Below are 12,131 nucleotides of genomic sequence, written 5' to 3'. Positions count from 1 at the left end.
GTTACTAAGTTCTGTCTGTATTCCACAATCTTTTCATTCCTCCTCAAGAGGCTGAAAGCATTTTCCTTAGGTTTATATTTTATTTTAAAAATTTCAATCTCTATCCTAGTCATTCCAGGGAAAAATTCCGGAAAGCTTGGTTTCCTAAGCATCCCATTCCCTGAGCCATTTGAGGTTCTCATCCTCTTCTGCATTTCCTACAGCACACGGGATACCCCTATAGCAGCACTCCTGGGTCTGCTGTCGCCCCTGGACAGTTAACTTCTTGAAAGGAAAGGCCACGTCTTAGTCATCGCTGCATTCACAGAGTTGACCACAGTGGGAAATAACTCACATCCAGCGTCATAGGGGAATGGTAATAGGAGGTATCAGTTATCATTAGCAAACACAGGGCTTCACATTGCTCTATAGCTACTTCTCATCTTTGTTTTCTTAAGTAAATGAAACTATTTTTAGTAAAACTGCCTTTTATCCCCCCTCATGCGTTTCTAATATTTTGTTTTTTGGATGAATGTTGTCGAATGAGCTAGTCAATAAATTTTGCGTCTCTACATATAAAATGAAGTTTGTTAGAGGCTGCTTCAAAACTGAAAACAGAAACCAAACAACAAACAACCAACCAAACATGAAATCCTAAATATGCAAAAAATTTATATGTGTGTTAAGTGAAAGGAGTTGTTATCTGGCTTTTAGGATAGTTGGGAGCTGTTCATTAGATTTTGTTCTTTTGTGCCAACACCTAGTCACTTTTCTGGTGCCCTTCCTCCTGATTTCTTTGCCTGTTTTTTTCTCGTTTTGTTTGTTTGTTTTTGTTTTTGTTTGTTGTTGTTGTTGTTGTTGTTTTTAGATTATTTATTTCTTTGAGAGAAAGAGAGAACATGTGGGTATATGTGTGGGAGCAGGAACTAAGGGGAGGGCAGAGAGACTGGGAGAAGCAGGCTTCTTGCTGAGCAGGGACCCCAATGCAGGCCTTGATCCCAGGACCTGAGCCAAAGGCAGATGCTTAACCAACTGAGCCACCCAGGCACTCCTGCCTGGTTTTCTTGTGGTAATTGTTGTTTTCGGTTTTTTGTATCTATGTTTCCTAGGAGCCTGGCTCTTGGGATTTTTTGCATATGAAGTTTAGGTTGGGGAAGTCATACTTCTATCAATAATCCTTCAATTAATTCCACTGTTGCTGGGCCCATGGCTTAGGATCAGTTTGCATGAACTACAGCGTTTCAGAGGACCACACCTCCGCAGAGTTTTACAGAGCTCAGGAGCTTCTTTGCATTAGGAGCCTCTGATTTTTAACTTTTGCCAATCAGCTGCAATAGTCATCAGTATTCTATCCTCTGTCTCCAATACATTTCAATTTCTTAAAGTCTCCTGGATGTGGCTCCTCCTACACTTTCAGTTCCCTCCGCTCTGATAGTCTTAGACTTTCCATTATTAGTGGCATTGGTTTATTATCATGTAAATGGGTCTTGGGAGTTAGACAAGTCAAACACCTCTTATACTCAATCTTACATATTATTCTAGAATCCCCACCTTTTCTCAATATTGTTTAAACATTTGTTTAACATTTGAAACATGTGGGGAATCACAAGTATGAGAGTGAACATAAAACAGGAAATTTATCAATACTCTAATCATAACAGAGAATCTTATTTAGAACTTTTCTTAAAGCTGTTCAGCTGCTGGTGCCTAGATATCAATAGTCATTATGCACGGTATGGACAGAAGTAATTTGCACGAATAGAGTTCACGTGAAATTTTTTCTAGTTACTTTTTCTATCTTCCAAATTGGCCAAATTATTTCCAAATATCTGTGCTTCTTGCTTCAGTTTTCTTTTATAATTTTCCTAACCTTACACGTTCTTGGAAGGCATATTAAAAAGCATGAAATGCAGATGATGAAATCAATTCTATGGTCCTGGAAATAACACTATGCCGTGCATTCTCTGTTTTCAGAATTTCAACTGGCTTAGACTATTTTCAGGAGATCCAAACTCCTGATCTCAAGATTGGAGACCAACCTGTGGCTGCAGAGTAAAATTCGTTACTCCACAGAAATTGTTTGTGGCTAACAAAATGTTTGTGCTTGTGTTTGTTTTTAATTTACCACCAAAGGCTCAATCTATGTCACTGGAAAGGAGACAAATTTGTATTTCATGTAGCTGTAAATTATATTCTGTATAAATCAGTTGTAGAAATCTAGGCTACCTACACACTAGTTCAGATTTATTCCAGTGATATCTGTGTGCCACCTTTCTTTCTTTTTTTTTTCCTAAGATTTTATTTTATTTATTCATGAGAGACAAGGAGAGAGAGACAGAGACATAGGCAGAGGGAGAAGCAGACTCCATGCAGGGTGCCCGACATGGGACTGGGATCATGCCCTGAGCCAAAGGCAGATGCTTAACTGCTGAGCCACCCAGGTGTCCCTGTGTGCCACTTTTCATAAGATATCCAGGAAGCTGATGGCTAGTTTTCTTTTTAACCTGGCTATAGGAACAAGGGAAGGATGTTTACTTTTAGCCATTCAGGTCATTACTGATGATGGGATCATGATGGGTGTGACAAAAATACTTATTTTCACTATTTGTCAGTTTATCTTCTTTAACTCTCCCTTTCTTTGAATTTTTTAATTTTTTTAATTTATTGATTCAGGGCAGAGGGGCCTCAATCTCATGACCCTGAAATCATGACTGAGGACCCTGAGATCAAGGCCTGAGCTGAAATCAAGAGTTTCCCTAACCAACTGAGCCACCCAGGGACCCTCTCCGTTTCTTTCCTCAGCTAGGCTTTTTGTTTGTTCGTTTTAAGATTTATTTATTTATTTGAGAGAGTGCAAGCATGCAAGAGATGGGGGAGCGGTAGGGGGAGGAAAATCTTCAAGCAGACCCCCAGCTGAGTGGGAGCCTAAAGCAGGGCTCCATCCCAGGACCCCAAGATCATGACCTGAACTGAAATCAAGAGTCAGCCACTTAACCAACTGAGCCAGCCAGGTGCCCCTAAACTATAGCTTTCAAAAGAGCTTTCATGTCTCTCTATAGCTATAAAATCAGTATAATGACAGGACCATTGTGTTTATTCATTATCCTATCCAACAAGACACCTGTTCATTCTGTCTCTCATTTCCATCTACGAAGAGCTTTCTTATCATTCAGTATTCACTTAAAATGCTTTCCTTTCATAAAACATCTAACATTCCTAGCCAGAATAAAAGCTTGCTTACAACAGCCATGGGAATTTTGAGTGAAATTTATAATTTTGTATTAAAACAAGTGAGAAACCATCTGATCTTCATTCCCAGTTGACAAATCCCTCAAATAACAAGATCTATTTCATTACTCTGTATACTGTGTGCATGTAGTATATTTATGCTATACAATAAGTATAATAACAACAGCAGCAGTATCAACAGTTACACTAGCAAACATACAATGAATGATTTCTCTCTGTACGCGTTCTCTAAGGGCTCTACACACATTATCTTGTTCAATCCTCATAACCCTAGGAGTTAGGAATCAACCTTAGCCTTTTTTACATATGAGAAAAATCGGGACTTAGTGAGGTTACATAAGTTGCCAAGCATTTTACACCCACTAGAATTTAGAGTTATTTTGAAACCCAGTTTACCTTGATTCAACTGGGCATTTGTCTCTCTTCAAATATATAGACAAGGATAGGACTTGTACATAATAAACGATTAATGAAAACCTTTTGTGCAAAACTATGAGATAATTGGCCTTTCATGGGCCACTTAAATCAAAATTTATTTTTCCAGAGAGACAGGCAAAGTGTAATTTTACCTAGTTTCTGTAATAGTCCCTCTTTGTAGTGAGTGGCCCATCGTATACAGTAACATCATAAAAAAAGTCATTGGGCAACATCCTAGAATATAGCCTTTCTATCTCTTTTTTTTCTCTTTCTTCAGCATATTCAAGTGTTGTTTTTTAATTTTATTTTAAGATTTTATTTATTTATTCATGAGAGACACAGAGAGGGAGAGAGAGAAGCAGGTTCCACGCAAGGAGCCGGATGTGGGATTCCATCCCGGGACTCCAGGATCATGCCCTGGGCCGAAGGCAGGTCCTAAACCGCTGATCCACCCAGGGATCCCCATCCCCAGCATATTTAAGTGTTAAAGAGCCACCTGCTACACTTTGAAAGGCAAATTCCTTCTGATAGCATTTCTGTAAACAGAATTTGGAGGAGATATAGGTTTGTCTGCAGAAATAGACATTGTATTCTTGGGATATGCAATTGCTATCTGAAGCAGAGATCCAAAATAAACTTAAGGAAGTTTATTTGATACTCACAAAGATGTTGAGCTGGTGTGATGGCACTGCTTTACGAAGTCATCAGTGACCCAGGATCCTTCTACCATTTTACTCCACCATTTCAAAGGGGGGTGGGGGGGACTTATCTGCATAGTTCATGATGGTTCACTATCACTTATTCACAGCATTCAGTAATAGGATGAGAATGTATGGCCACACACTTTCCTTTTAGAGGCACAATCTGGAATGTTCATCTACCACTTCCTTTACACCCCATTGCCCAGAACTTAATCGTATAGACATACCTTGCTATAACGGATGATAGGAAATGTAATCTTTATTCTAAATGACCATATACTGAGCTACATTCTACTACAATGACCTGAGGGGGTCGGGTACATTTTAGGGGATAAATAGTGGTATTTCCCACAGACTGGATCATATCATACTTGCCTTTTTATGTTGAAGAAACTTGCTGGGATCTGTATCACATACTTTTCCTTTAATATATACCTTATATTCCTTTAATATAAGTGGCAAACTTGAGATGTGACATGGGACATAAAAGGAATCGAAAAATGTACATTATTTATTCCTAAATACATCTTGGGCATTTTAAACTTGGGTTTGTAATTAGTATCTGATTCTGGACTGGGAAAAATTGATGACATATTACTTAAGATATGTTTCCATGGCAGGGAGTCCTGGTTCATACTGCTACTTCTCTGCATAACTACTTCCATGCATAGGCATAAATCTTAGCCACATTAATGGAGATTAGAAATGCCAAAAGCCCTGAAGAACTGCATGGAGTATTTTGTGTATAGTTATGAAATTTTGCCAGCACTGCAAAATGCACTGTATGAATAGAATAACTTTGACATATAAAATAAAAGATTTTCTTTAAAGCTGTTAAATTCTCTTTTCTCTATTTCAGTGAGAAGGATCAAATGAGGAGCCTCCTTTTGTCTAGGAGAAAAGAAGAAAAAAATGAAATTTGTGCTGTGATCTGTGGAATCGAGGTTTGATGGACAGATAGAAGAGAGTTTAGGAACAGGAAGGAAAAATGGATGTATTAAGTATCTAGGGAAAATAAAAAAGACTGTGAAGGGCAAGGTGAAATTTCTAGGACTGGGTGTGACTTTACCAAAAGTAAATGGGAAACATGATAAAATTAGTAATGTTTTCTACTCATAATGAATTACCTCATATCTTTTTGTTGTAAAAGTTTATTTCTGCACCTACCTACTTTCCCAGTGTTCAGTGATTTTATTCAATCCACGCATATCACAACACCTCTTATAATTTATTCCTTCTTTATAGACTTGGTAAATGAATTGATGAAAGACCAGTGTTGGGTTTTTCATTACAGCACCGTGGAAATATTCAGTTAATATATGATTACAGAAGTGAGACGACATTACTTACCCACTCCTCTCCTTTTATTTAATCTAAACGTTTGATTTGAAAATTCAAATATGTTTGTATCTTACCAAGGAGATTCAAACTTGGGCACATAAACCATACTCTTGAAGGTGATTTTGAAGAATTTATTTTGAAATTTGTATTTCATTTTCTGCTATGAACTGCCTAACTCATTTTTTTTCTATGACTCTGGTTACTTGGCAACAACATTCTTTCTTCCTAAATCTTAGAAAATACTTTTAAAGATGACATGATTGTGAAAACTGTAATCTGGAAAATGAATGGACTAAGTTTTAATAGGTTGCCCTAGTTACAAAGAAATACATGGTCTATTTTAGTTATGTGCCATCACAGAATCAGAAGGTTAGAGCATGGAGGCCTTAGAGATTTGGGGTCAAGCTCCCACATTGCACAGATGAGGAGAGTCAATCGTGGTAGTTTTCATTTTCATTTTAATTTTCCATATCAGAATCAGAGCATGCAAAGCATTAGGAAGAATCCAGAAACAGCAGAGGGGTTCGTTTCCCCAAATCACTACTTTCACGTGAACTCCAGCACTGGGTAACGTGCTACATAGTTTTTCTGAACTTACCCTGGAGGAAACTAACAGTTTCACTTTTTAATTTAGTTTTCTTTTTTGCTTCAAACATAGAAAATTGTCTACAACTGTACTATAACTCTATAAACCAAGATTTATTTATTGGGGCACCTGGGTGGCTCAGTTGGTTAAATGTCTGACTCTTGGTTTCACTGCAAGTCATGGTCTCCCAGGTTGTGAGATTGAAGCCCCGAGTCAGGCTCCATGTTCAGTGGGGAGTCTGCCTAAGATTCTCTTTTCCCATCTCCCTCTCCCCCTCCTCCCTGCTCTCTCTCTCTAAAGTAAATCTTAAAAAAAAAAAAAAAAAAGAAAGAAAAAGAAAAAGGCACTTTGTATTTATACTCCTACCTGGACTATACGTAATAGGAAAGGGTAATTTCCCAAAAGTAAATCAGCATGTCATAAAGTCCCTATCACCAGACAATTCTATTTGAATGTCAAGTAGGAATCTCACATTCAAAATGTTGAAGACAGAGCTCTTGGTTTCCTCTTCAAATAAGTTGTTCAGGACACAGATCGAGATGTCAGGTTCGAGTCTTCTCTTTCTCTGCTACATCGAATCTAATTTCTCAGCAATGGCTACTAACCCGATCTTCAAAAAATATCCCAGATGCTGTTACTTCTCACTGCCTTCACCACCATTGTGCGAGTGGATGTCCCAATCATCTCTCCTCTGAATTCCCATAATAGCCCTCCTAACTCTCCTCCTTCCTCACACTCTTCCCCTTCCCCTTTTTTCTCCAGAGAAGCCAAGGAGATTTTTTTGTTTTTGTTTTTGAAAAATAAATCATTTCTTAGCATCCCCTTGTTCTAACAGAAATTCAGATATAGGTGAAGAATAGAAGCTAGGGACAGAATCGAGGAAGCCAGGGGTGTTGGTAGGGGTGGGGAACAGCAGATGTCTACTACGGGGTGGAGGTAATAAAGCCCATTGTCACTGGGCACCTGGATGGCTCAGTGGTTGAGCATCTGCTTTGGCTCAGGGCATGATCCCAGGGTCCTGGGATCGAGTCCCATGTTGGGTTCCCCTCAAGGAACCTGCCTCTCCCTCTGCCTGTGTCTCTGTCTCTCTCTGTGTGTCTCTCATGAATAAATAAAATCTTAAAAAAATTTTTTTACAAGTTTTTTATTATACAACAAACTTTTTATTTTTTCACTCATAAAAACAGTCCACAGCATTCACAAAACAGGGTGTTAGAAGAAATAAAAAGACTTTTCAAGTAGATTCTTTATGTTTTAAGAACAGATGAGTCAGTAGCAATTTAATAGAGATGGAAACAAATACAATCCATATAAAAACAGGATTTGAAAGGAGGAGGGGAAGAGATATATCAACCAAAGTAAATTTAGGTTTTTGTTGTTGTTTTTGTTTTTGTTTTTACAAATCAAAGAAATTCATTGGTGCTGACAAAGATACATAAGACAACAAAACAAAACAAAACACAACAGAAACAAAACCAGAAACTCCACCCCAGTGGGCCCACGAGCCTGAGGTACTGATACGTGCAGTCCCAGAAGCACCTCAAAGCATTGCACTTAATTCATGAGGACCTCCCTCTGCACCAGCCTTGCACTGGTGTCCCCAGATGTCCAGTAGGGTATCATCCCGGCAAAGGTGATTAGTGCTTGGGCTTGGCTTCGGAGGTGAGAGTCACAGTCCTCGATGACTTACTGGATGCCAAGGATGGACTTATCCCCTTGAACCTCTTAAATTGTGTGAACAAGATGTTCCTGGTGGCAAGAAGCACTTCTGAATTCCCATAATAGCCCTCCTAACTCTCCTCCTTCCTCACACACTTCCCCTATGCTCTTTTCTCCAGAGACGCCAAGGAGATTTTTTTCTTTTTTGAAAAATAAATCATTTCTTAGCATCCCCTTGTTCTAACAGAAATTCAGATATAGTTAAAGAATAAATGCTAGGGACAGAAGAGAAGAAGCCGGGGGTGTTGGTAGGGGTGGGGAACAGCAGACATCTACTACGGGGTGGAGGTAATAAAGCCAATTGTCACTGGGCACCTGGGTGGCTCCGTGGTTGAGTGTCTGCCTTTGGCTCAGGTCATGATCTCAGGGTCCTGGGATCGAGTCCCACGTTGGCTTCCCCTCAAGGAGCCCGCTTCTCCCTCTGCCTATGCTCTGCTGCCTCTCTCTCTCTCTCTGTGTCTCTCATGAATAAATAAATAAAATCTTTAAAAAAAATTTTTTTATAAAGCCAAAATCACTTATATAGTGAGATCCTTTACCCACAGTTCAATTTTCCAGGTTCAACCCCCATCAGGAGCAGATGATCCTCCTCTGACCAAGCATCAGAAGGCCGATAGTAGATTAACTCAAAGTCAGAATGCCTACCTCATTCACCTCGCTTCAGCTCATCACGTAGGCATTTTATCATCTCACATCACCTCAAGAAAAAGGGTGAGTACAATCCAGTAAGGTGTCTTGAGAAAGGCAGGAACACATTTACATAACTTTCATTGTAAATATAGTTATAATTGTCCTATTTTATGATTAGTTATTGTTAATACCTTACTGCACCTACTTTACAAATAAACTGTCATGGGTACATACGCATAGGAAAATAACAGTATTACAGGATGCAGAACTATTGGCACTTTCAGGTATCCTCTGAGGGCCTCAGGACATAGAAGCAGATAAAGGGGGGGGGGACTGTTATAATTTTAAAAATATCTATCTATGGAATATAAAAATGCTGATTTTATCTTGTGTAGGAGAATATGCAAAGCCTCAGAGCGTTTGATAAGCTGGTGGGCTCCCAGGAAGAAGGTAAATTCAAAGTAGCAAGACAGAAAGCAATACCTTGTCACTTATTTTTTAAAACAACGGCTTTGAGGTCAAAACAGGATTATGGTGTTTTAGATTGTGCCTCGTGATAGAACCAGTGGTCAAGCATTTTTGCCTCGAGGAGTTTCAGGTTATTTGTTAAAAAAAAAAAAAAAAGTAGTTGAAATAAGGCTGAGACTCACTCTTGAAAAGCCCAAGACTTAGGCAAAGAAATGTAGACAAATATATGTTTGGTAATGAGAAGGAGGGGCCGCAGAGGGCAGAGCAAGGTCCCTTGGCCAGCTTTGGGGAAGTCTGCCATCCCCGCCAGCGACAGCAGGTGGAGGTGCTGCGCCAGAAGACAGCCTAGGAGCCTGGGATCCCTGCGGGAGGGAGTTTATGCAGGTGCTTGCTAAAAAAGACACTGTTTTGTCTGCAGAACTGTAAATTGTATTCATGATTCACATATCATTATTAATTCATCTTGTATTCATTATCATAGGGCAGATTCATTTGGCATTTAGGCAGATGTCAGAGTGTAGGCACTTCCAGGAGCTGTGTACGCAGGTTCAGACCAGGCTGTGTGTGTGTGTGTGTGTGTGTGTGTGTATGTGTGTGTGTGTGTGCAGGTTTTCATGGATGCACATGTGAAAAGAAGAATTTTTTTTTAAATAAAACAAACAACAAAAACACAAAAGCAAAAAAAAAAAAAACAGAAAGCAAAAACAACCCATGACACAATGTAGGTGTAGGTTGTACCAGGGATTGCCCAGCTAATGGCTTTCCGTGTCTAATTCTGGGTGTCATTACTTCCCTGTGCATGTTTTTGGCAGATTAAGTCTGGCAGATGAGAATCTTCCAGGTCGGAGAGCTCTGCATAAGATAAAAATTTAATAATCTTATTGCTGACCCAGCCACTGAGGGTGGAACAGATAATCCTTTAATAATGCACTTCAGAAGCCTGGTTTACGTAGCCAGAGACCGGAGGCAGCAGGGATAGTGGAATGAGAGCCTTTGAGACAGGAAAAAGATGGGCTCTGGTGTTGGCTCTGCCACTAACTAGCTCTGGGACTTGGGGAAAATCAATTAACCTTCCCAGGTCTCAGGTTCTTAATCTCTAAAATGAAGGGATCGCATGAGATCATCCCAAAAGTCCCCTCCAGCTCTAAAAATAGCACAATTTCCTGGTAGAAAAAAATATATATACCAGATAGAGTTTTGAAATGCTAACACTTCTTTGTGACCTACTTCAAATCAGATGAGTTGTAAAGCTGGCCATGAATTGTAAAATGTGTATCATCTGTGAGTAAATGCACCTCAAGCTGTTACAAGTGTGATTTATCGCCACTGGCTGGTGCAGAATCACATGTAAGTGACAGCGCTTGGTCCTGAAACCTTTCTTACATCTCAGAAACCACAGAAGAGAAACTTGGGGAAGGAGGTCTAACTTGAGGACTGCTTTCTCACAAATGAACACAATTTGACAAATTGTGTGCCACGCCATGGCATACACTCCACAAATGTGCAAAGAGATGATCTACCCTGAAACATTTCCAAGCCCTAAACCAGATCTTCCCCAGTGATTAAGTCACTCTAGAAATAAAGCAGATGCTCAGAGAAGCTCGTTAACTCTTTGAGGACAGCAGGCGCTTCTCTCCACCGTAATGCAGAAACTGAGTTCTCCGAAATGGCTTATTCACTCTCATATGTTCCCCGATTAACATAGAAGATAGTGGGGCCAGTTGGTGAATTCCCAAGTAAAGAGCAATGACAGGTAAACAGATCTATGGGATAGACACAATCACGTTCTTTAGGAGAAAATCATGTTTGACTAATCATTTAAAAAAATTAATTTTTTTAAAGATTTTATTTATTTATTCATGAGAGACAGAGAGAGAGAGAGAGAGAGAGACAGAGGGAGAAGCAGGAGCTCAATGTGGGACTGGATCCCAGGACTCCAGAATCACACCCTGGGCAGAAGGCAGGCACTCAACCACCGAGCCACCCTGGGCGGCCCTTGACTAATCATTTTTTAAAAGAGATGGCCAGTAGGGGTGGCTGGGTGGCATCTGCCTTTGGCTCAGGTCACGATCCCAGGGTCCTTAGATCGAGCCCCATATAAGGTTCCCTGGTTAGGAAGGAGTTGGCCTCTTTGATCTGCCTCTCCACCTGCTTGTGCTAGCGCTCTCTCTCTTTCTCTCTCTAATAAATAAATAAAATCTTAGTGGAAAAAAAGAGATGGCCAATAAAGATAAGGGTGCATATTTACAGTTTCGATTTTCAAAACCTTGTACAAGCTTCGAAAGAGGAGTATATTTCTTTTCACAGCAACTGTCAGAAAGGGAGAGATGTTTCGTCAGGTTTCTCCCACTTCCCTCTTTCTGGTGATGAGTGAAAGAGTAAGGCACGAAGAGACTAGCCCCCAGGCATCAGAGGTGAGACTCACTGGTTAGTCGGAATATCCAAAATTAGGTACAAGGAGCCTCAGTAGTCCCTCATGTCTGCAGGGGATTTAAAACCCTTCAGTGCTATGCATGCTGGATCAGTTGGGATAAGTTGTCTGAGTATTTCATTCGAGTACAAGGGCTGAAGGATGAGGCGGAGCTTCGTTGTACAAGGTGCAAACAATTACTAAGTGCCCAGAACTCTGCTAGTGCAGGAAATACGTGCAGATACAGTTAGTTGAGAGGGTGGGTAGACCTATAATCGGAACCTTACCACGTGCCAACGCCTGAAGTCCTATCCTGAGGTGTCAGCATTAATGCAGAAGGGATGCACGGGGCTCGTGGAATTACAAATATGAATGAAAGCTCCCATTGCTCCGCATTCTTGCCACCAGCCTTTGGTATTGTCATTTTGGCCATCCTAAGAGTGTGTAGTGATACTTCATTGTTGTTTTGGGTTGCATTTCCCTGATGACGTATGATGTGGAGCATCCTTTCATTTGCTTAATTTGCCATCTCTATATCTTCTTTGGTGAGGTGTCTGTTAAGGTCTTGAGCCCATTTTTTAACTGAGTTATTTGTTTTCTTGTTGTTGATTGTTAAGAGTTCTTTGTATAT

This window comes from Vulpes lagopus, chromosome 4 (genome assembly GCF_018345385.1).
Source record: "Vulpes lagopus strain Blue_001 chromosome 4, ASM1834538v1, whole genome shotgun sequence".
Taxonomy (NCBI): Eukaryota; Metazoa; Chordata; class Mammalia; order Carnivora; family Canidae; genus Vulpes; species Vulpes lagopus.
This window is presented reverse-complemented; position numbering follows the sequence as displayed.